The sequence below is a fragment of the Atractosteus spatula genome, unplaced genomic scaffold, assembly GCF_055471065.1.
Source record: "Atractosteus spatula isolate fAtrSpa1 unplaced genomic scaffold, fAtrSpa1.hap1 Scaffold_98, whole genome shotgun sequence".
In the NCBI taxonomy this organism is placed as follows: Eukaryota; Metazoa; Chordata; class Actinopteri; order Semionotiformes; family Lepisosteidae; genus Atractosteus; species Atractosteus spatula.
The window spans coordinates 61,913-84,669 of record NW_028296932.1 but is presented as its reverse complement, the minus strand read 5'-3'; the positions used below and the strand labels follow the sequence as shown (position 1 = coordinate 84,669).

The window sequence follows — 22,757 nt, the reverse complement described above, 5'->3', positions numbered from 1 at the left end:
CAGTACTCCTCTGTAAAGCGCCGTTCGTTCACATCGATTGGCTTTTTTTTGCCTTCATTCGCGCAAGTAGTCAAAGCAGACGCCCCTATTCTGCCGTGACCCGGATTCGAACCGGGGTTGTTGCGGCCACAACGCAAAGTACTGACCACTATACGATCACGGCGAGTTACCGATACCCACGTGGCAGGCCGGAAAAGGCTGTGCTCTCTTCGTGTGACCTAATTCGGAAAAGTCCTGACGTTGCATTTCAACTGAGCCCCAGTATACATCGACCCTTCGACACTCTGAGTGACAACTCTCTTGCGCGTTTTCTCATATTTATGTAGTTTGCTTGCATGATGCCCGGAACAGCAGGGGTGTGTGCTCCCATATGGTCTAGCGGTTAGGATTCCTGGTTTTCACCCAGGCGGCCCGGGTTCGACTCCCGGTATGGGAACCTGTCAGTTTTGCCTCCTGCTTTCCAAAAGATCAGCACCGTGTACGAAGGAGCCGCATTAAAACCACTCGAACGTGCAAAACGCGCGAGAAGAGGGGGCGCTTGTTTCCAACCGAAGACTTCTCGCGTGTGAGACGAGCTGATCATCCCTGCAGGAGGTGGGAGGGTTACTCTGGTAGACAGGGCTGACCTTCGGCAATAGGATTTATACTCTCCAAGATGATATTTGCACTTTCTGGAGAGGCGATTTTCTCCACTTCAGTAGCCCGATTTCGTCGATTGCGTGGAGAGGGCTGTAGAATGTGGCGCCGCCTTTCCTGCTCCGTCCATGACAGGCGTGCTGGTCTCTGGAGAGAGAGCACGGTCCATCAGCGCACTCCAATAAAGGCACTGGAAGCAGCTGAATCGCATTGGCGAAGCTCAGCGCTGGGCCGCTGGGCAGGGATTGCCACCGTTTCCGTAGTGTAGTGGTTATCACGTTCGCCTCACACGCGAAAGGTCCCCGGTTCGAAACCGGGCGGAAACAGACCGGCTTCCTTTGTCGGCACGCACAAAAGGGGATTGGGGATTTGCCTAGCGCAGTGATCGAACAGACCCACTCACCTCTTAGTGTGGCGGGATCTGCACAGTGCATGTCGCAGCGCATCCTGCTTTCACTTCAATGCGCGTCCTGATGTACCCCAGTCTCCCGCGTGACAGGTGCGGATAATCACCACTATACTAACGAGGAAGACATCGCTCTCTCCGACCCCCGGCATCGTGTCCCGACCCACCGTGCTGGAAGCCGACGCCTGCTGTGATTCCTTTACGGAGCAGAAATGACAACCGAGGAGCCGAGAGATCATTTCAGCATTTCGCGTCTGAACAGAAAACACAAACGACCAACTCGGAATGATTTGCCTTTGATGCTTTCAAAGCGTTCTTTGTGCGTCGAACAGACCCACTCACCTCTTAGTGTGGCGGGATCTGCACAGTGCATGTCGCAGCGCTTCCTGCTTTCACTTCAATGTGCTTCCTGATGTCGAGTCGTGTGCCGTGCGGAGGCTCTGAAAGCGAGAGCAATGAAAAGGTGCACGGCGCTGTGAAAGAAAACAGAGAAGTGAAAGGCAGTCCTTTCTCTAAGGAGGTAAAAGAAAAGCTTTCTACTCCCCGTCAGGGAATCGAACCCTGGTCTCCCGCGTGACAGGCGGGGATACTTGCCACTATACTAACGAGGAAGACACCGCACTCTCCGATCCTCGGCATCGTGTCCCGACCCAGCGTGCTGGAAGGCGACGCGTGCTGTGATTCCTTTACGGAACAGAAATGACAACCGAGGAGCCGAGAGATCATTTCAGCATTTCGCGTCTGAACGGAAAACACAAACGACCAACTCGGAATGACTTGCTTTTGACGCTTTTCAAAGCGTTCTTTGTGCACGACGACTGCGCCGCCTAGCAGATACAGATGGGTTGTACAACTCTGAACTAGCAAATGGAAGAGGGCTAAGCCCCCTCTCTTTTAGCCCAGGTTCGATCTGTCTCCCAGAATCACCAGGGCGCACGCACACACACCCGTGCCGTTGAAGTGCTCTGCTTCATTTCTAAGGGCAACTCAACATTCACTCCTACCCCGAGAACAGAAAAGACAGCGTCCGCAGCAACAACAGCTCAGGTCTCTGCACAGGAGCTAAGCTGCCCCCATCTCCTCTGCTCTGCGGCTCCTGCGGAGTGGAGTCCTGCCTGGAGCCGTGTTTGCAGGCGGCGGCTCCCCGCGCTCTGTCTGTGCGTCCAAGAGCTCCTGGGAGGAAGAGAGAGCCCTCCCACTCGGGGGCTTTTCCACGGTCTGTGTGAGGAGGGGCGGGTGTGTCCAGTAGCTTATCGAGCGGAAGCCTGGGGCGGCGGAGAGCTGTGATCGTGCAGACCTTGAGGTGTCACCTCTTTGTCTGCTTTCCCGCCCCCCCTCCGCCCAAGCTCTGCTCCAGAGTAGCCCGGCAACCCCTCACACCTGCACGTGTCACAACCTAAGGTGTGGTCATGAGACACCCATGGGGTGCTGCTCTGTTCTTGCTAATTGTTTCCTGCCCGTCGCAGGCAGGAGTCCATGCGAGGAAGATGCGCTGGACAGAGCTCAGAGGGCACAGCTGGGTGGCTTTCCTTCTGAGTGACGTTCCTGCAACACTCTCCCGCTCCTCTTGGTGCGCTCATGCCGCAACACAGGAAGGCTGGAGCAGGTGGCTGTGGGCTCTGCGCACTGCCGAAATAGGTCAGTTGGGAGAGCGTTAGACTGAAGATCTAAAAGTCCCTGGTTTGATCCCGGGTTTCGGCATTTTGTTTCATCGCGCCCTTTGTTCCTCTCTCCAGCGCCCCCTGCCTAAAGTGACGCTTCCCTTTCTCAGCCCGAAACGCAAGCGAGACACCAGCAGCGGTCCCTGCAGGTTTCCGTAGTGTAGCGGCTATCACGTTCGCCTCACACGCGAAAGGTCCCCGGTTCGAGACCGGGCGGAAACAGCCTCTTTTTGCACGCTCCTGTACTTCACAGAGGTCTTGAGCGACCGGTCATTTGTTCCCAATGTATTTCCGGTGCCTTCATGCACTCTTGTACCAAACGCACGTTCCTTCTGTACGCGGAGCCGATCATTTGCAATTGGGCTGTGCCGACAGACCAGGACGAGCTCTGTCGGCTCAAAAGCAGCGCAGGACCTGCAACAACAACAGAAAGATTAGCATCCAGCGGGGGCCTCTTAGTGAGCCCAAGATCTCATCAAGAATCGGATCCAGCAACAGGGCTGGGCGCATTGTTCCATTCTCCGACCACTCTCGGTGTAAACAAGTCCCTCCTGGTCTCTGCTTGAAATGCACTTTCCTGCGTTTGCTTTGGTGTAACTGGCTTCCCCTGCATGGGCGAATGTGAAGAAGATCCTTAGTAAGTCATTGAAGAAAACCGAGAAGAGGTCAGAGTGGCCTCTGTCGTTCATCAACGATCCAGTCAGGCAGTACTCCTCTGTAAAGCGCCGTTCGTTCACATCGATTGGCTTTTTTTTGCCTTCATTCGCGCAAGTAGTCAAAGCAGACGCCCCTATTCTGCCGTGACCCGGATTCGAACCGGGGTTGTTGCGGCCACAACGCAAAGTACTGACCACTATACGATCACGGCGAGTTACCGATACCCACGTGGCAGGCCGGAAAAGGCTGTGCTCTCTTCGTGTGACCTAATTCGGAAAAGTCCTGACGTTGCATTTCAACTGAGCCCCAGTATACATCGACCCTTCGACACTCTGAGTGACAACTCTCTTGCGCGTTTTCTCATATTTATGTAGTTTGCTTGCATGATGCCCGGAACAGCAGGGGTGTGTGCTCCCATATGGTCTAGCGGTTAGGATTCCTGGTTTTCACCCAGGCGGCCCGGGTTCGACTCCCGGTATGGGAACCTGTCAGTTTTGCCTCCTGCTTTCCAAAAGATCAGCACCGTGTACGAAGGAGCCGCATTAAAACCACTCGAACGTGCAAAACGCGCGAGAAGAGGGGGCGCTTGTTTCCAACCGAAGACTTCTCGCGTGTGAGACGAGCTGATCATCCCTGCAGGAGGTGGGAGGGTTACTCTGGTAGACAGGGCTGACCTTCGGCAATAGGATTTATACTCTCCAAGATGATATTTGCACTTTCTGGAGAGGCGATTTTCTCCACTTCAGTAGCCCGATTTCGTCGATTGCGTGGAGAGGGCTGTAGAATGTGGCGCCGCCTTTCCTGCTCCGTCCATGACAGGCGTGCTGGTCTCTGGAGAGAGAGCACGGTCCATCAGCGCACTCCAATAAAGGCACTGGAAGCAGCTGAATCGCATTGGCGAAGCTCAGCGCTGGGCCGCTGGGCAGGGATTGCCACCGTTTCCGTAGTGTAGTGGTTATCACGTTCGCCTCACACGCGAAAGGTCCCCGGTTCGAAACCGGGCGGAAACAGACCGGCTTCCTTTGTCGGCACGCACAAAAGGGGATTGGGGATTCGCCTAGCGCAGTGATCGAACAGACCCACTCACCTCATAGTGTGGCGGGATCTGCACAGTGCATGTCGCAGCGCATCCTGCTTTCACTTCAATGCGCGTCCTGATGTACCCCAGTCTCCCGCGTGACAGGTGCGGATAATCACCACTATACTAACGAGGAAGACATCGCTCTCTCCGACCCCCGGCATCGTGTCCCGACCCACCGTGCTGGAAGCCGACGCGTGCTGTGATTTCTTTACGGAGCAGAAATGACAACCGAGGAGCCGAGAGATCATTTCAGCATTTCGCGTCTGAACAGAAAACTCAAACGACCAACTCGGAATGACTTGCCTTTGACGCTTATCAAAGCGTTCTTTGTGCATCGAACAGACCCACTCACCTCTTAGTGTGGCGGGATCTGCACAGTGCATGTCGCAGCGCTTCCTGCTTTCACTTCAATGTGCTTTCTGATGTCGAGTCGTGTGCCGTGCGGAGGCTCTGAAAGCGAGAGCAATGAAAAGGTGCACGACGCTGTGAAAGAAAACAGAGAAGTGAAAGGCAGTCCTTTCTCTAAGGAGGTAAAAGTAGAGCTTTCTACTCCCCGTCGGGGAATCGAACCCCGGTCTCCCGCGTGACAGGCGGGGATACTTGCCACTATACTAACGAGGAAGACATCACACCCTTCGATCCCCGGCATCGTGTCCCGACCCAGCGTGCTGGAAGGCGACGCGTGCTGTGATTCCTTTACGGAGCAGAAATGACAACCGAGGAGCCGAGAGATCATTTCAGCATTTCGCGTCTGAACGGAAAACACAAACGACCAACTCGGAATGACTTGCTTTTGACGCTTTTCAAAGCGTTCTTTGTGCACGACGACTGCGCCGCCTAGCAGATACAAATGGGTTGTACAACTCTGAACTAGCAAATGGAAGAGGGCTAAGCCCCCTCTCTTTTAGCCCAGGTTCGATCTGTCTCCCAGAATCACCAGGGCGCACGCACACACACACACCCGTGCCGTTGAAGTGCTCTGCTTCATTTCTAAGGGCAACTCAACATTCACTCCTACCCCGAGAACAGAAAAGACAGCGTCCGCAGCAACAACAGCTCAGGTCTCTGCACAGGAACTAAGCTGCCCCCATCTCCTCTGCTCTGCGGCTCCTGTGGAGTGGAGTCCTGCCTGGAGCCGTGTTTGCAGGCGGCGGCTCCCCGCGCTCTGTCTGTGCGTCGTGTCCAAGAGCTCCTGGGAGGAAGAGAGAGCCCTCCCACTCGGGGGCTTTTCCACGGTCTGTGTGAGGAGGGGCGGGTGTGTCCAGTAGCTTATCGAGCGGAAGCCTGGGGCGGCGGAGAGCTGTGATCGTGCAGACCTTGAGGTGTCACCTCTTTGTCTGCTTTCCCGCCCCCCCTCCGCCCAAGCTCTGCTCCAGAGTAGCCCGGCAACCCCTCACACCTGCACGTGTCACAACCTAAGGTGTGGTCATGAGACACCCATGGGGTGCTGTTCTGTTCTTGCTAATTGTTTCCTGCCCGTCGCAGGCAGGAGTCCATGCGAGGAAGATGCGCTGGACAGAGCTCAGAGGGCGCAGCTGGGTGGCTTTCCTTCTGAGTGACGTTCCTGCAACACTCTCCCGCTCCTCTTGGTGCGCTCATGCCGCAACACAGGAAGGCTGGAGCAGGTGGCTGTGGGCTCTGTGCACTGCCGAAATAGCTCAGTTGGGAGAGCGTTAGACTGAAGATCTAAAGGTCCCTGGTTCGATCCCGGGTTTCGGCATTTTGTTTCATCGCGCCCTTTGTTCCTCTCTCCAGCGCCCCCTGCCTAAAGTGACGCTTCCCTTTCTCAGCCCGAAACGCAAGCGAGACACCAGCAGCGGTCCCTGCAGGTTTCCGTAGTGTAGCGGCTATCACGTTCGCCTAACACGCGAAAGGTCCCCGGTTCGAGACCGGGCGGAAACAGCCTCTTGTTGCACGCTCCTGTACTTCACAGAGGTCTTGAGCGACCGGTCATTTGTTCCCAATGTATTTCCGGTGCCTTCATGCACTCTTGTACCAAACGCACGTTCCTTCTGTACGCGGAGCCGATCATTTGCAATTGGGCTGTGCCGACAGACCAGGACGAGCTCTGTCGGCTCAAAAGCAGCGCAGGACCTGCAAGAACAACAGAAAGATTAGCATCCAGTGAGCCCAAGATCTCATCAAGAATCGGCTCCAGCAACAGGGCTGGGCGCATTGTTCCATTCTCCGACCACTCTCGGTGTAAACAAGTCCCTCCTGGTCTCTGCTTGAAATGCACTTTCCTGCGTTTGCTTTGGTGTAACTGGCTTCCCCTGCATGGGCGAATGTGAAGAAGATCCTTAGAAAGTCGTTGAAGAAAACCGAGAAGAGGTCGGAGTGGCCTCTGTCGTTCATCAACGATCCAGTCAGGCAGTACTCCTCTGTAAAGCGCCGTTCGTTCACATCCATTGGCTTTTTTTTGCCTTCATTCGCGCAAGTAGTAAAAGCAGACGCCCCTATTCTGCCGTGACCCGGATTCGAACCGGGGTTGTTGCGGCCACAACGCAAAGTACTGACCACTATACGATCACGGCGAGTTACCGATACACACATGGTAGGGCGGAAAAGGCTGTGCTCTCTTCGTGTGACCTAATTCGGAAAAGTCCTGACGTTGCGTTTCAACTGAGCCCCAGTATACATCGACCCTTCGACACTCTGAGTGACAACTCTCTTGCGTGTTTTCTCATATTTATGTAGTTTGCTTGCATGATGCCCGGAACAGCGGGGTTGTGTGCTCCCATATGGTCTAGCGGTTAGGATTCCTGGTTTTCACCCAGGCGGCCCGGGTTTGACTCCCGGCATGGGAACGTGTCAGTTTTGCCTCCTGCTTTCCAAAAGATCAGCACCGTGTACGAAGGAGCCGCATTAAAACCACTCGAACGTGCAAAACGCGCGAGAAGAGGGGGCGCTTGTTTCCAACCGAAGACTTCTCGCGTGTGAGACGAGCTGATCATCGCTGCAGGAGGTGGGAGGGTTACTCTGGTAGACAGGGCTGACCTTCGGCAATAGGATTTATACTCTCCAAGATGATATTTGCACTTTCTGGAGAGGCGATTTTCTCCACTTCAGTAGCCCGATTTTGTCGATTGCGTGGAGAGGGCTGTAGAATGTGGCGCCGCTTTTCCTGCTCCGTCCATGACAGGCGTGCTGGTCTCTGGAGAGAGAGCACGGTCCATCAGCGCACTCCAATAAAGGCACTGGAAGCAGCTGAATCGCATTGGCGAAGCTCAGCACTGGGCCGCTGGGAAGGGTTGCTACCGTTTCCGTAGTGTAGTGGTTATCACGTTTGCCTCCCACGCGAAAAGTCCCTGGTTCGAAACTGGACGGAAACAGACCGGCTTCTTTTGTCCCCACGCACAAAAGGGGATTGGGGATTCGCCTAGCGCTGTGATCGCACAGACCCACTCACCTCTTAGTATGGCGGGATCTGCACAGTGCATGTCGCAGCGCATCCTGCTTTCACTCCAATGCGCGTCCTGATGTACCCCAGTCTCCCGCGTGACAGGTGGGGATAATCACCACTATACTAACGAGGAAGACATCGCTCTCTCCGACCCCCGGCATCGTGTCCCGACCCACCGTGCTGGAAGCCGACGCGTGCTGTGATTTCTTTACGGAGCAGAAATGACAACCGAGGAGCCGAGAGATCATTTCAGCATTTCGCGTCTGAACAGAAAACACAAACGACCAACTCGGAATGACTTGCCTTTGACGCTTATCAAAGCATTCTTTGTGCATCGAACAGACCCACTCACCTCTTAGTGTGGCGGGATCTGCACAGTGCATGTCGCAGCGCTTCCTGCTTTCACTTCAATGTGTTTTCTGATGTCGAGTCGTGTGCCGTGCGGAGGCTCTGAAAGCGAGAGCAATGAAAAGGTGCACGACGCTGTGAAAGAAAACAGAGAAGTGAAAGGCAGTCCTTTCTCTAAGGAGGTAAAAGAAAAGCTTTCTACTCCCCGTCGGGGAATCGAACCCCGGTCTCCCGCGTGACAGGCGGGGATACTTGCCACTATACTAACGAGGAAGACATCACACCCTTCGATCCCCGGCATCGTGTCCCGACCCAGCGTGCTGGAAGGCGACGCGTGCTGTGATTCCTTTACGGAGCAGAAATGACAACCGAGGAGCCGAGAGATCATTTCAGCATTTCGCGTCTGAACGGAAAACACAAACGACCAACTCGGAATGACTTGCTTTTGACGCTTTTCAAAGCGTTCTTTGTGCACGACGACTGCGCCGCCTAGCAGATACAAATGGGTTGTACAACTCTGAACTAGCAAATGGAAGAGGGCTAAGCCCCCTCTCTTTTAGCCCAGGTTCGATCTGTCTCCCAGAATCACCAGGGCGCACGCACACACCCGTGCCGTTGAAGTGCTCTGCTTCATTTCTAAGGGCAACTCAACATTCACTTCTACCCCGAGAACAGAAAAGACAGCGTCCGCAGCAACAACAGCTCAGGTCTCTGCACAGGAACTAAGCTGCCCCCATCTCCTCTGCTCTGCGGCTCCTGCGGAGTGGAGTCCTGCCTGGAGCCATGTTTGCAGGCGGCGGCTCCCCGCGCTCTGTCTGTGCGTCGTGTCCAAGAGCTCCTGGGAGGAAGAGAGAGCCCTCCCACTCGGGGGCTTTTCCACGGTCTGTGTGAGGAGGGGCGGGTGTGTCCAGTAGCTTATCGAGCGGAAGCCTGGGGCGGCGGAGAGCTGTGATCGTGCAGACCTTGAGGTGTCACCTCTTTGTCTGCTTTCCCGCCCCCCCTCCGCCCAAGCTCTGCTCCAGAGTAGCCCGGCAACCCCTCACACCTGCACGTGTCACAACCTAAGGTGTGGTCATGAGACACCCATGGGGTGCTGTTCTGTTCTTGCTAATTGTTTCCTGCCCGTCGCAGGCAGGAGTCCATGCGAGGAAGATGCTCTGGACAGAGCTCAGAGGGCGCAGCTGGGTGGCTTTCCTTCTGAGTGACGTTCCTGCAACACTCTCCAGCTCCTCTTGGTGCGCTCATGCCGCAATACAGGAAGGCTGGAGCAGGTGGCTGTGGGCTCTGTGCACTGCCGAAATAGCTCAGTTGGGAGAGCGTTAGACTGAAGATCTAAAGGTCCCTGGTTCGATCCCGGGTTTCGGCATTTTGTTTCATCGCGCCCTTTGTTCCTCTCTCCAGCGCCCCCTGCCTAAAGTGACGCTTCCCTTTCTCAGCCCGAAACGCAAGCGAGACACCAGCAGCGGTCCCTGCAGGTTTCCGTAGTGTAGCGGCTATCACGTTCGCCTAACACGCGAAAGGTCCCCGGTTCGAGACCGGGCGGAAACAGCCTCTTGTTGCACGCTCCTGTACTTCACAGAGGTCTTGAGCGACCGGTCATTTGTTCCCAATGTATTTCCGGTGCCTTCATGCACTCTTGTACCAAACGCACGTTCCTTCTGTACGCGGAGCCGATCATTTGCAATTGGGCTGTGCCGACAGACCAGGACGAGCTCTGTCGGCTCAAAAGCAGCGCAGGACCTGCAAGAACAACAGAAAGATTAGCATCCAGTGAGCCCAAGATCTCATCAAGAATCGGCTCCAGCAACAGGGCTGGGCGCATTGTTCCATTCTCCGACCACTCTCGGTGTAAACAAGTCCCTCCTGGTCTCTGCTTGAAATGCACTTTCCTGCGTTTGCTTTGGTGTAACTGGCTTCCCCTGCATGGGCGAATGTGAAGAAGATCCTTAGAAAGTCGTTGAAGAAAACCGAGAAGAGGTCGGAGTGGCCTCTGTCGTTCATCAACGATCCAGTCAGGCAGTACTCCTCTGTAAAGCGCCGTTCGTTCACATCCATTGGCTTTTTTTTGCCTTCATTCGCGCAAGTAGTAAAAGCAGACGCCCCTATTCTGCCGTGACCCGGATTCGAACCGGGGTTGTTGCGGCCACAACGCAAAGTACTGACCACTATACGATCACGGCGAGTTACCGATACACACATGGTAGGGCGGAAAAGGCTGTGCTCTCTTCGTGTGACCTAATTCGGAAAAGTCCTGACGTTGCGTTTCAACTGAGCCCCAGTATACATCGACCCTTCGACACTCTGAGTGACAACTCTCTTGCGTGTTTTCTCATATTTATGTAGTTTGCTTGCATGATGCCCGGAACAGCGGGGTTGTGTGCTCCCATATGGTCTAGCGGTTAGGATTCCTGGTTTTCACCCAGGCGGCCCGGGTTTGACTCCCGGCATGGGAACGTGTCAGTTTTGCCTCCTGCTTTCCAAAAGATCAGCACCGTGTACGAAGGAGCCGCATTAAAACCACTCGAACGTGCAAAACGCGCGAGAAGAGGGGGCGCTTGTTTCCAACCGAAGACTTCTCGCGTGTGAGACGAGCTGATCATCGCTGCAGGAGGTGGGAGGGTTACTCTGGTAGACAGGGCTGACCTTCGGCAATAGGATTTATACTCTCCAAGATGATATTTGCACTTTCTGGAGAGGCGATTTTCTCCACTTCAGTAGCCCGATTTCGTCGATTGCGTGGAGAGGGCTGTAGAATGTGGCGCCGCTTTTCCTGCTCCGTCCATGACAGGCGTGCTGGTCTCTGGAGAGAGAGCACGGTCCATCAGCGCACTCCAATAAAGGCACTGGAAGCAGCTGAATCGCATTGGCGAAGCTCAGCACTGGGCCGCTGGGAAGGGTTTGCTACCGTTTCCGTAGTGTAGTGGTTATCACGTTTGCCTCACACGCGAAAAGTCCCTGGTTCGAAACTGGGCGGAAACAGACCGGCTTCTTTTGTCGCCACGCACAAAAGGGGATTGGGGATTCGCCTAGCGCTGTGATCGCACAGACCCACTCACCTCTAAGTGTGGCGGGATCTGCACAGTGCATGTCGCAGCGCATCCTGCTTTCACTCCAATGCGCGTCCTGATGTACCCCAGTCTCCCGCGTGACAGGTGGGGATAATCACCACTATACTAACGAGGAAGACATCGCTCTCTCCGACCCCCGGCATCGTGTCCCGACCCACCGTGCTGGAAGCCGACGCGTGCTGTGATTTCTTTACGGAGCAGAAATGACAACCGAGGAGCCGAGAGATCATTTCAGCATTTCGCGTCTGAACAGAAAACACAAACGACCAACTCGGAATGACTTGCCTTTGACGCTTATCAAAGCGTTCTTTGTGCATCGAACAGACCCACTCACCTCTTAGTGTGGCTGGATCTGCACAGTGCATGTCGCAGCGCTTCCTGCTTTCACTTCAATGTGCTTTCTGATGTCGAGTCGTGTGCCGTGCGGAGGCTCTGAAAGCGAGAGCAATGAAAAGGTGCACGACGCTGTGAAAGAAAACAGAGAAGTGAAAGGCAGTCCTTTCTCTAAGGAGGTAAAAGAAAAGCTTTCTACTCCCCGTCGGGGAATCGAACCCCGGTCTCCCGCGTGACAGGCGGGGATACTTGCCACTATACTAACGAGGAAGACATCACACCCTTCGATCCCCGGCATCGTGTCCCGACCCAGCGTGCTGGAAGGCGACGCGTGCTGTGATTTCTTTACGGAGCAGAAATGACAACCGAGGAGCCGAGAGATCATTTCAGCATTTCGCGTCTGAACGGAAAACACAAACGACCAACTCGGAATGACTTGCTTTTGACGCTTTTCAAAGCGTTCTTTGTGCACGACGACTGCGCCGCCTAGCAGATACAAATGGGTTGTACAACTCTGAACTAGCAAATGGAAGAGGGCTAAGCCCCCTCTCTTTTAGCCCAGGTTCAATCTGTCTCCCAGAATCACCAGGGCGCACGCACACACACACACCCGTGCCGTTGAAGTGCTCTGCTTCATTTCTAAGGGCAACTCAACATTCACTCCTACCCCGAGAACAGAAAAGACAGCGTCCGCAGCAACAACAGCTCAGGTCTCTGCACAGGAACTAAGCTGCCCCCATCTCCTCTGCTCTGCGGCTCCTGCGGAGTGGAGTCCTGCCTGGAGCCATGTTTGCAGGCGGCGGCTCCCCGCGCTCTGTCTGTGCGTCGTGTCCAAGAGCTCCTGGGAGGAAGAGAGAGCCCTCCCACTCGGGGGCTTTTCCACGGTCTGTGTGAGGAGGGGCGGGTGTGTCCAGTAGCTTATCGAGCGGAAGCCTGGGGCGGCGGAGAGCTGTGATCGTGCAGACCTTGAGGTGTCACCTCTTTGTCTGCTTTCCCGCCCCCCCTCCGCCCAAGCTCTGCTCCAGAGTAGCCCGGCAACCCCTCACACCTGCACGTGTCACAACCTAAGGTGTGGTCATGAGACACCCATGGGGTGCTGTTCTGTTCTTACTAATTGTTTCCTGCCCGTCGCAGGCAGGAGTCCATGCGAGGAAGATGCTCTGGACAGAGCTCAGAGGGCGCAGCTGGGTGGCTTTCCTTCTGAGTGACGTTCCTGCAACACTCTCCCGTTCCTCTTGGTGCGCTCATGCCGCTGGAGCAGGTGGCTGTGGGCTCTGTGCACTGCCGAAATAGCTCAGTTGGGAGAGCGTTAGACTGAAGATCTAAAGGTCCCTGGTTCGATCCCGGGTTTCGGCATTTTGTTTCATCGCGCCCTTTGTTCCTCTTTCCAGCGCCCCCTGCCTAAAGTGATGCTTCCCATTCTCAGCCCGAAACGCAAGCGAGACACCAGCAGCGGTCCCTGCAGGTTTCCGTAGTGTAGCGGCTATCACGTTCGCCTAACACGCGAAAGGTCCCCGGTCCGAGACCGGGCGGAAACAGCCTCTTGTTGCACGCTCCTGTACTTCACAGAGGTCTTGAGCGACCGGTCATTTGTTCCCAATGTATTTCCGGTGCCTTCATGCACTCTTGTACCAAACGCACGTTCCTTCTGTACGCGGAGCCGATCATTTGCAATTGGGCTGTGCCGACAGACCAGGACGAGCTCTGTCGGCTCAAAAGCAGCGCAGGACCTGCAAGAACAACAGAAAGATTAGCATCCAGTGAGCCCAAGATCTCATCAAGAATCGGCTCCAGCAACAGGGCTGGGCGCATTGTTCCATTCTCCGACCACTCTCGGTGTAAACAAGTCCCTCCTGGTCTCTGCTTGAAATGCACTTTCCTGCGTTTGCTTTGGTGTAACTGGCTTCCCCTGCATGGGCGAATGTGAAGAAGATCCTTAGTAAGTCGTTGAAGAAAACCGAGAAGAGGTCGGAGTGGCCTCTGTCGTTCATCAACGATCCAGTCAGGCAGTACTCCTCTGTAAAGCGCCGTTCGTTCACATCGATTGGCTTTTTTTTGCCTTCATTCGCGCAAGTAGTAAAAGCAGACGCCCCTATTCTGCCGTGACCCGGATTCAAACCGGGGTTGTTGCGGCCACAACGCAAAGTACTGACCACTATACGATCACGGCGAGTTACCGATACACACATGGTAGGGCGGAAAAGGCTGTGCTCTCTTCGTGTGACCTAATTCGGAAAAGTCCTGACGTTGCATTTCAACTGAGCCCCAGTATACATCGACCCTTCGACACTCTGAGTGACAACTCTCTTGCGTGTTTTCTCATATTTATGTAGTTTGCTTGCATGATGCCCGGAACAGCGGGGTTGTGTGCTCCCATATGGTCTAGTGGTTAGGATTCCTGGTTTTCACCCAGGCGGCCCGGGTTTGACTCCCGGTATGGGAACGTGTCAGTTTTGCCTCCTGCTTTCCAAAAGATCAGCACCGTGTACGAAGGAGCCGCATTAAAACCACTCGAACGTGCAAAACGCGCGAGAAGAGGGGGCGCTTGTTTCCAACCGAAGACTTCTCGCGTGTGAGACGAGCTGATCATCGCTGCAGGAGGTGGGAGGGTTACTCTGGTAGACAGGGCTGACCTTCGGCAATAGGATTTATACTCTCCAAGATGATATTTGCACTTTCTGGAGAGGCGATTTTCTCCACTTCAGTAGCCCGATTTCGTCGATTGCGTGGAGAGGGCTGTAGAATGTGGCGCCGCTTTTCCTGCTCCGTCCATGACAGGCGTGCTGGTCTCTGGAGAGAGAGCACGGTCCATCAGCGCACTCCAATAAAGGCACTGGAAGCAGCTGAATCACATTGGCGAAGCTCAGCACTGGGCCGCTGGGAAGGGTTTGCTACCGTTTCCGTAGTGTAGTGGTTATCACGTTTGCCTCACACGCGAAAAGTCCCTGGTTCGAAACTGGGCGGAAACAGACCGGCTTCTTTTGTCGCCACGCACAAAAGGGGATTGGGGATTCGCCTAGCGCTGTGATCGCACAGACCCACTCACCTCTTAGTGTGGCGGGATCTGCACAGTGCATGTCGCAGCGCATCCTGCTTTCACTCCAATGCGCGTCCTGATGTACCCCAGTCTCCCGCGTGACAGGTGGGGATAATCACCACTATACTAACGAGGAAGACATCGCTCTCTCCGACCCCCGGCATCGTGTCCCGACCCACCGTGCTGGAAGCCGACGCGTGCTGTGATTTCTTTACGGAGCAGAAATGACAACCGAGGAGCCGAGAGATCATTTCAGCATTTCGCGTCTGAACAGAAAACACAAACGACCAACTCGGAATGACTTGCCTTTGACGCTTATCAAAGCGTTCTTTGTGCATCGAACAGACCCACTCACCTCTTAGTGTGGCGGGATCTGCACAGTGCATGTCGCAGCGCTTCCTGCTTTCACTTCAATGTGCTTTCTGATGTCGAGTCGTGTGCCGTGCGGAGGCTCTGAAAGCGAGAGCAATGAAAAGGTGCACGACGCTGTGAAAGAAAACAGAGAAGTGAAAGGCAGTCCTTTCTCTAAGGAGGTAAAAGAAAAGCTTTCTACTCCCCGTCGGGGAATCAAACCCCGGTCTCCCGCGTGACAGGCGGGGATACTTGCCACTATGCTAACGAGGAAGACATCACACCCTTCGACCCCCGGCATCGTGTCCCGACCCACCGTGCTGGAAGCCGACGCGTCCTGTGATTCCTTTACGGAGCAGAAATGACAACCGAGGAGCCGAGAGATCATTTCAGCATTTCGCGTCTGAACAGAAAACACAAACGACCAACTCGGAATGACTTGCCTTTGACGCTTATCAAAGCGTTCTTTGTGCATCGAACAGACCCACTCACCTCTTAGTGTGGCTGGATCTGCACAGTGCATGTCGCAGCGCTTCCTGCTTTCACTTCAATGTGCTTTCTGATGTCGAGTCGTGTGCCGTGCGGAGGCTCTGAAAGCGAGAGCAATGAAAAGGTGCACGACGCTGTGAAAGAAAACAGAGAAGTGAAAGGCAGTCCTTTCTCTAAGGAGGTAAAAGAAAAGCTTTCTACTCCCCGTCGGGGAATCGAACCCCGGTCTCCCGCGTGACAGGCGGGGATACTTGCCACTATACTAACGAGGAAGACATCACACCCTTCGATCCCCGGCATCGTGTCCCGACCCAGCGTGCTGGAAGGCGACGCGTGCTGTGATTTCTTTACGGAGCAGAAATGACAACCGAGGAGCCGAGAGATCATTTCAGCATTTCGCGTCTGAACGGAAAACACAAACGACCAACTCAGAATGACTTGCTTTTGACGCTTTTCAAAGCGTTCTTTGTGCACGACGACTGCGCCGCCTAGCAGATACAAATGGGTTGTACAACTCTGAACTAGCAAATGGAAGAGGGCTAAGCCCCCTCTCTTTTAGCCCAGGTTCGATCTGTCTCCCAGAATCACCAGGGCGCACGCACACACACACACCCGTGCCGTTGAAGTGCTCTGCTTCATTTCTAAGGGCAACTCAACATTCACTCCTACCCCGAGAACAGAAAAGACAGCGTCCGCAGCAACAACAGCTCAGGTCTCTGCACAGGAACTAAGCTGCCCCCATCTCCTCTGCTCTGCGGCTCCTGCGGAGTGGAGTCCTGCCTGGAGCCGTGTTTGCAGGCGGCAGCTCCCCGCGCTCTGTCTGTGCGTCGTGTCCAAGAGCTCCTGGGAGGAAGAGAGAGCCCTCCCACTCGGGGGCTTTTCCACGGTCTGTGTGAGGAGGGGCGGGTGTGTCCAGTAGCTTATCGAGCGGAAGCCTGGGGCGGCGGAGAGCTGTGATCGTGCAGACCTTGAGGTGTCACCTCTTTGTCTGCTTTCCCGCCCCCCCTCCGCCCAAGCTCTGCTCCAGAGTAGCCCGGCAACCCCTCACACCTGCACGTGTCACAACCTAAGGTGTGGTCATGAGACACCCATGGGGTGCTGTTCTGTTCTTGCTAATTGTTTCCTGCCCGTCGCAGGCAGGAGTCCATGCGAGGAAGATGCGCTGGACAGAGCTCAGAGGGCGCAGCTGGGTGGCTTTCCTTCTGAGTGACGTTCCTGCAACACTCTCCCGCTCCTCTTGGTGCGCTCATGCCGCTGGAGCAGGTGGCTGTGGGCTCTGTGCACTGCCGAAATAGCTCAGTTGGGAGAGCGTTAGACTGAAGATCTAAAGGTCCCTGGTTCGATCCCGGGTTTCGGCATTTTGTTTCATCGCGCCCTTTGTTCCTCTTTCCAGCGCCCCCTGCCTAAAGTGACGCTTCCCATTCTCAGCCCGAAACGCAAGCGAGACACCAGCAGCGGTCCCTGCAGGTTTCCGTAGTGTAGCGGCTATCACGTTCGCCTAACACGCGAAAGGTCCCCGGTCCGAGACCGGGCGGAAACAGCCTCTTGTTGCACGCTCCTGTACTTCACAGAGGTCTTGAGCGACCGGTCATTTGTTCCCAATGTATTTCCGGTGCCTTCATGCACTCTTGTACCAAACGCACGTTCCTTCTGTACGCGGAGCCGATCATTTGCAATTGGGCTGTGCCGACAGACCAGGACGAGCTCTGTCGGCTCAAAAGCAGCGCAGGACCTGCAAGAACAACAGAAAGATTAGCATCCAGTGAGCCCAAGATCTCATCAAGAATCGGCTCCAGCAACAGGGCTGGGCGCATTGTTCCATTCTCCGACCACTCTCGGTGTAAACAAGTCTCTCCTGGTCTCTGCTTGAAATGCACTTTCCTGCGTTTGCTTTGGTGTAACTGGCTTCCCCTGCATGGGCGAATGTGAAGAAGATCCTTAGTAAGTCGTTGAAGAAAACCGAGAAGAGGTCGGAGTGGCCTCTGTCGTTCATCAACGATCCAGTCAGGCAGTACTCCTCTGTAAAGCGCCGTTCGTTCACATCGATTGGCTTTTTTTTGCCTTCATTCGCGCAAGTAGTAAAAGCAGACACCCCTATTCTGCCGTGACTCGGATTCGAACCAGGGTTGTTGCGGCCACAACGCAAAGTACTGACCACTATACGATCACGGCGAGTTACCGATACACACATGGTAGGGCGGAAAAGGCTGTGCTCTCTTCGTGTGACCTAATTCGGAAAAGTCCTGACGTTGCATTTCAACTGAGCCCCAGTATACATCGACCCTTCGACACTCTGAGTGACAACTCTCTTGCGTGTTTTCTCATATTTATGTAGTTTGCTTGCATGATGCCCGGAACAGCGGGGTTGTGTGCTCCCATATGGTCTAGTGGTTAGGATTCCTGGTTTTCACCCAGGCGGCCCGGGTTTGACTCCCGGTATGGGAACGTGTCAGTTTTGCCTCCTGCTTTCCAAAAGATCAGCACCGTGTACGAAGGAGCCGCATTAAAACCACTCGAACGTGCAAAACGCGCGAGAAGAGGGGGCGCTTGTTTCCAACCGAAGACTTCTCGCGTGTGAGACGAGCTGATCATCGCTGCAGGAGGTGGGAGGGTTACTCTGGTAGACGGCTGACCTTCGGCAATAGGATTTATACTCTCCAAGATGATATTTGCACTTTCTGGAGAGGCGATTTTCTCCACTTCAGTAGCCCGATTTCGTCGATTGCGTGGAGAGGGCTGTAGAATGTGGCGCCGCTTTTCCTGCTCCGTCCATGACAGGCGTGCTGGTCTCTGGAGAGAGAGCACGGTCCATCAGCGCACTCCAATAAAGGCACTGGAAGCAGCTGAATCGCATTGGCGAAGCTCAGCACTGGGCCGCTGGGAAGGGTTTGCTACCGTTTCCGTAGTGTAGTGGTTATCACGTTTGCCTCACACGCGAAAAGTCCCTGGTTCGAAACTGGGCGGAAACAGACCGGCTTCTTTTGTCGCCACGCACAAAAGGGGATTGGGGATTCGCCTAGCGCTGTGATCGCACAGACCCACTCACCTCTTAGTGTGGCGGGATCTGCACAGTGCATGTCGCAGCGCATCCTGCTTTCACTCCAATGCGCGTCCTGATGTACCCCAGTCTCCCGCGTGACAGGTGGGGATAATCACCACTATACTAACGAGGAAGACATCGCTCTCTCCGACCCCCGGCATCGTGTCCCGACCCACCGTGCTGGAAGCCGACGCGTGCTGTGATTTCTTTACGGAGCAGAAATGACAACCGAGGAGCCGAGAGATCATTTCAGCATTTCGCGTCTGAACAGAAAACACAAACGACCAACTCGGAATGACTTGCCTTTGACGCTTATCAAAGCGTTCTTTGTGCATCGAACAGACCCACTCACCTCTTAGTGTGGCGGGATCTGCACAGTGCATGTCGCAGCGCTTCCTGCTTTCACTTCAATGTGCTTTCTGATGTCGAGTCGTGTGCCGTGCGGAGGCTCTGAAAGCGAGAGCAATGAAAAGGTGCACGACGCTGTGAAAGAAAACAGAGAAGTGAAAGGCAGTCCTTTCTCTAAGGAGGTAAAAGAAAAGCTTTCTACTCCCCGTCGGGGAATCAAACCCCGGTCTCCCGCGTGACAGGCGGGGATACTTGCCACTATGCTAACGAGGAAGACATCACACCCTTCGACCCCCGGCATCGTGTCCCGACCCACCGTGCTGGAAGCCGACGCGTCCTGTGATTCCTTTACGGAGCAGAAATGACAACCGAGGAGCCGAGAGATAATTTCAGCATTTCGCGTCTGAACAGAAAACACAAACGACCAACTCGGAATGACTTGCCTTTGACGCTTATCAAAGCGTTCTTTGTGCATCGAACAGACCCACTCACCTCTTAGTGTGGCGGGATCTGCACAGTGCATGTCGCAGCGCATCCTGCTTTCACTCCAATGCGCGTCCTGATGTACCCCAGTCTCCCGCGTGACAGGTGGGGATAATCACCACTATACTAACGAGGAAGACATCGCTCTCTCCGACCCCCGGCATCGTGTCCCGACCCACCGTGCTGGAAGCCGACGCGTGCTGTGATTTCTTTACGGAGCAGAAATGACAACCGAGGAGCCGAGAGATCATTTCAGCATTTCGCGTCTGAACAGAAAACACAAACGACCAACTCGGAATGACTTGCCTTTGACGCTTATCAAAGCGTTCTTTGTGCATCGAACAGACCCACTCACCTCTTAGTGTGGCGGGATCTGCACAGTGCATGTCGCAGCGCTTCCTGCTTTCACTTCAATGTGCTTTCTGATGTCGAGTCGTGTGCCGTGCGGAGGCTCTGAAAGCGAGAGCAATGAAAAGGTGCACGACGCTGTGAAAGAAAACAGAGAAGTGAAAGGCAGTCCTTTCTCTAAGGAGGTAAAAGAAAAGCTTTCTACTCCCCGTCGGGGAATCAAACCCCGGTCTCCCGCGTGACAGGCGGGGATACTTGCCACTATGCTAACGAGGAAGACATCACACCCTTCGACCCCCGGCATCGTGTCCCGACCCACCGTGCTGGAAGCCGACGCGTCCTGTGATTCCTTTACGGAGCAGAAATGACAACCGAGGAGCCGAGAGATAATTTCAGCATTTCGCGTCTGAACAGAAAACACAAACGACCAACTCGGAATGACTTGCCTTTGACGCTTATCAAAGCGTTCTTTGTGCATCGAACAGACCCACTCACCTCTTAGTGTGGCGGGATCTGCACAGTGCATGTCGTAGCGCTTCCTGCTTTCACTTCAATGTGCTTTCTGATGTCTAGTCGTGTGCCGTGCGGAGGCTCTGAAAGCGAGAGCAATGAAAAGGTGCACGACGCTGTGAAAGAAAACAGAGAAGTGAAAGGCAGTCCTTTCTCTAAGGAGGTAAAAGAAAAGCTACTCCCCGGTGGGGAATCAAACCCCAATCTCCCGCGTGACAGGCGGGGATACTTGCCACTATACTAATGTAGAATTTGGGCATTTAAGGGGACAATTATTAATTGTAGCCGTAAATCACGAAATGGATTCTTTTAATGGCCTTAGAATCCAACCATGCGATATAACTCAAACAACACACACACACACACACAGGTACTAATACACGAGGATACATTTATTAATACATAAAATATGCATGTAAACCTAACAGATCTTATCGTGACGGTTTTCAGAATACAAAAGATATATATTCATTCAGTTACAAAGAGTTACATATATCAAGAGGACATAAGTTCAGTATATCATTCATTTAGACCGTTTCGTAATTGAACTTGGTTACAACTTCTACATTAGATACTCAAAACAAGTACATAACTCTTAGGAATAAAATTGATATCAACTGGTTGGGATAACAATTGAATTCTTGAGCTGTAATGCATTGAAGTTGAATACTCATCCAATCTCTGGGGATTCAGATCTCCTGCGGGCTCTTTGGCTCCGTGCCAGGCTGTGCTGTGCTGCAGATGCTCACTGACCGGCTAGTTAGTGTTGGCTTTAACTAGCAAAGTTTGTGCACAGGAGAAAAGATGACTGTGGGTCCCAGCAAGTCAGGAAGAGGACCGGTTCATTCCTGATGAAGCGCTAGTTCTGAATAGTGATTCAGCTGTCCACAGTTCCGACCTGTTCACAAGGCTTGCTGCTGGTGCTTACCTCAGGTGGATCCTCTGGTTACTCTCTGGCAACCTCCGCTCTAGACTCTTAGAACAAAGGAAAGTTCTGGCACTCGGACACACTGGTCGTTCCGTGGTTGTCCAGGCTGACTCTTAGGATGGTCAGGAGGCGCGCTGCGAGAATGTCCTGCCCTTGGGAGCCTTTGGCTCCTGGGCCGTCCTGCCCTGGAATTCTCCTTTGAATTCCCTTTAGAAAAGTCCAGGAAATAGTCTCTCAGGCCCTCTGTGTTGCCTGTTTTTACCTGGAGGAACTTCAGCTCGTTCATTGGCTGAAAGTTCCATGGGCATCAGAGTCCCACGTGGGTTACTCGGCCCTACCAGTCCCTGATTGGTTGTTGAAGGTGAGATGTGAGTCACTTACTCCTGACACTTAGGAATGCAGTCCAGATGTCCATCTGGCACACCCTAGAAAGATAGGCGCCAATGGATGACCATTGATCATGATAGCCAGGCTTAGCTAAGTGCATCCCCATTTGGGAGCTGTCCCTTATCAAAAGAAAACATCTTTAAATCAGCCTGCATGAATAGTTTCTCTGTGGCTGCACCACAGAGATGAACAGAGAGATGGGGCCTCATTTGAAAAAGCACAGCAACACTTAATTCTGTCTTATTAACAACCATTGCCGCTACAAGTGAAAGGCTGAAGTGAAATAGAGCGGGGACGAAGGCAGTGAAGAGAGAGAACGTGGGAAGAAGAGAAAAACGCAAGGGAAAAAAAGCAGCGTCGTAAAAGAGGTGACGGAGCTGTCCTCTCTATAAGAAGGGTGCCAGCGAGCTTTGCTCTCGCTTACGGCCACACCCCCTTGAGCACGCCTGATCTCCTCTGATCTCGGAAGATAAACAGGGATGGGCCTGGTTAGTACTTGGGTGGGAGACCGCCTGGGAATACCAGGTGCTGTAAGCTTTTAAGCGCAGGAGGCGCCCTATCCCCGCTCGCTCGCTCATTCCCCTGTTTACACGTGCAGTGCGGCTTGTCCGTCTGTTTATTTGTCAGCTTTGGCGAGACACGGGTGCTTGTGTATTAGCGTGAGCGTTTTTTATTCTGATCATGAACAGTTTTACAAGTCCGCAAAGGATCGAGGAAAGGTTTATCGCCAGCTGAAAAGAGACACAGCGCTTCGGCTGTGGAGACTTGTTCGGCTGGCGTTCGGGAAGTCGCGTTTTTCAGAATTGTATTGAGATCGTTTTCCACAGAGCTCAGATGTCAAAGCACAGCAGCAGCTCTCCACAGCGATCCTCTATAGCGCCCTTTCTCCCGCAGCTCCGTCCTCATTGGAAGGAAGCAAGAGTGAAAGGCTGAAGTGAAATAGAGCGGGGACGAAGGCAGTGAAGAGAGAGAACGTGGGAAGAAGAGAAAAACGCAAGGGAAAAAAAGCAGCGTCGTAAAAGAAGTGACGGAGCTGTCCTCTCTATAAGAAGGGTGCCAGCGAGCCTTGCTCTCGCTTACGGCCACACCCCCTTGAGCATGCCTGATCTCATCTGATTTCAGAAGCTAAACATGGATAGGCCTGGTTAGTACTTGGATGGGAAGCCGCCTGGGAATACCAGGTGCTGTAAGCTTTTAAGCGCAGGAGGCGCCCTATCCCCGCTCGCTCGCTCATTCCCCTGTT

General features: G+C 54.0%; 21 non-coding genes and 1 pseudogene across 21 annotated transcripts; 14 read left to right on the top strand and 8 right to left on the bottom strand.

The window, feature by feature from the left end:
• Nucleotides 1-91: 91 nt before the first annotated feature.
• Nucleotides 92-163, bottom strand: trnah-gug (transfer RNA histidin (anticodon GUG)). The gene has a single exon. It is a non-coding gene; the product is annotated as a tRNA-His (tRNA).
• Nucleotides 164-364: 201 nt separating this feature from the next.
• trnae-uuc (transfer RNA glutamic acid (anticodon UUC)) lies at nucleotides 365-436 on the top strand. Its single transcript has one exon. It is a non-coding gene; the product is annotated as a tRNA-Glu (tRNA).
• Nucleotides 437-889: 453 nt separating this feature from the next.
• trnav-cac (transfer RNA valine (anticodon CAC)) lies at nucleotides 890-962 on the top strand. Its single transcript has one exon. It is a non-coding gene; the product is annotated as a tRNA-Val (tRNA).
• Nucleotides 963-3,499: 2,537 nt separating this feature from the next.
• trnah-gug (transfer RNA histidin (anticodon GUG)) lies at nucleotides 3,500-3,571 on the bottom strand. Its single transcript has one exon. It is a non-coding gene; the product is annotated as a tRNA-His (tRNA).
• A 201-nt stretch (nucleotides 3,572-3,772) lies between these two features.
• Nucleotides 3,773-3,844, top strand: trnae-uuc (transfer RNA glutamic acid (anticodon UUC)). Its single transcript has one exon. It is a non-coding gene; the product is annotated as a tRNA-Glu (tRNA).
• A 453-nt stretch (nucleotides 3,845-4,297) lies between these two features.
• trnav-cac (transfer RNA valine (anticodon CAC)) lies at nucleotides 4,298-4,370 on the top strand. The gene has a single exon. It is a non-coding gene; the product is annotated as a tRNA-Val (tRNA).
• Nucleotides 4,371-4,990: 620 nt separating this feature from the next.
• On the bottom strand, nucleotides 4,991-5,062 carry trnad-guc (transfer RNA aspartic acid (anticodon GUC)). The gene has a single exon. It is a non-coding gene; the product is annotated as a tRNA-Asp (tRNA).
• A 1,026-nt stretch (nucleotides 5,063-6,088) lies between these two features.
• Nucleotides 6,089-6,161, top strand: trnaf-gaa (transfer RNA phenylalanine (anticodon GAA)). The gene has a single exon. It is a non-coding gene; the product is annotated as a tRNA-Phe (tRNA).
• Nucleotides 6,162-6,270: 109 nt separating this feature from the next.
• Nucleotides 6,271-6,343, top strand: trnav-aac (transfer RNA valine (anticodon AAC)). The gene has a single exon. It is a non-coding gene; the product is annotated as a tRNA-Val (tRNA).
• A 560-nt stretch (nucleotides 6,344-6,903) lies between these two features.
• trnah-gug (transfer RNA histidin (anticodon GUG)) lies at nucleotides 6,904-6,975 on the bottom strand. The gene has a single exon. It is a non-coding gene; the product is annotated as a tRNA-His (tRNA).
• Nucleotides 6,976-8,393: 1,418 nt separating this feature from the next.
• trnad-guc (transfer RNA aspartic acid (anticodon GUC)) lies at nucleotides 8,394-8,465 on the bottom strand. The gene has a single exon. It is a non-coding gene; the product is annotated as a tRNA-Asp (tRNA).
• A 1,020-nt stretch (nucleotides 8,466-9,485) lies between these two features.
• trnaf-gaa (transfer RNA phenylalanine (anticodon GAA)) lies at nucleotides 9,486-9,558 on the top strand. Its single transcript has one exon. It is a non-coding gene; the product is annotated as a tRNA-Phe (tRNA).
• A 109-nt stretch (nucleotides 9,559-9,667) lies between these two features.
• trnav-aac (transfer RNA valine (anticodon AAC)) lies at nucleotides 9,668-9,740 on the top strand. The gene has a single exon. It is a non-coding gene; the product is annotated as a tRNA-Val (tRNA).
• A 560-nt stretch (nucleotides 9,741-10,300) lies between these two features.
• On the bottom strand, nucleotides 10,301-10,372 carry trnah-gug (transfer RNA histidin (anticodon GUG)). The gene has a single exon. It is a non-coding gene; the product is annotated as a tRNA-His (tRNA).
• Nucleotides 10,373-11,791: 1,419 nt separating this feature from the next.
• Nucleotides 11,792-11,863, bottom strand: trnad-guc (transfer RNA aspartic acid (anticodon GUC)). Its single transcript has one exon. It is a non-coding gene; the product is annotated as a tRNA-Asp (tRNA).
• A 1,013-nt stretch (nucleotides 11,864-12,876) lies between these two features.
• On the top strand, nucleotides 12,877-12,949 carry trnaf-gaa (transfer RNA phenylalanine (anticodon GAA)). Its single transcript has one exon. It is a non-coding gene; the product is annotated as a tRNA-Phe (tRNA).
• A 1,015-nt stretch (nucleotides 12,950-13,964) lies between these two features.
• On the top strand, nucleotides 13,965-14,036 carry trnae-uuc (transfer RNA glutamic acid (anticodon UUC)). Its single transcript has one exon. It is a non-coding gene; the product is annotated as a tRNA-Glu (tRNA).
• A 1,634-nt stretch (nucleotides 14,037-15,670) lies between these two features.
• trnad-guc (transfer RNA aspartic acid (anticodon GUC)) lies at nucleotides 15,671-15,742 on the bottom strand. Its single transcript has one exon. It is a non-coding gene; the product is annotated as a tRNA-Asp (tRNA).
• Nucleotides 15,743-16,755: 1,013 nt separating this feature from the next.
• On the top strand, nucleotides 16,756-16,828 carry trnaf-gaa (transfer RNA phenylalanine (anticodon GAA)). Its single transcript has one exon. It is a non-coding gene; the product is annotated as a tRNA-Phe (tRNA).
• A 1,015-nt stretch (nucleotides 16,829-17,843) lies between these two features.
• trnae-uuc (transfer RNA glutamic acid (anticodon UUC)) lies at nucleotides 17,844-17,915 on the top strand. Its single transcript has one exon. It is a non-coding gene; the product is annotated as a tRNA-Glu (tRNA).
• Nucleotides 17,916-21,932: 4,017 nt separating this feature from the next.
• On the top strand, nucleotides 21,933-22,051 carry LOC148804528 (5S ribosomal RNA). Its single transcript, XR_016090778.1, has one exon. It is a non-coding gene; the product is annotated as a 5S ribosomal RNA (ribosomal RNA).
• A 537-nt stretch (nucleotides 22,052-22,588) lies between these two features.
• On the top strand, nucleotides 22,589-22,707 carry LOC148804527 (5S ribosomal RNA; annotated as a pseudogene).
• Nucleotides 22,708-22,757: the final 50 nt, after the last annotated feature.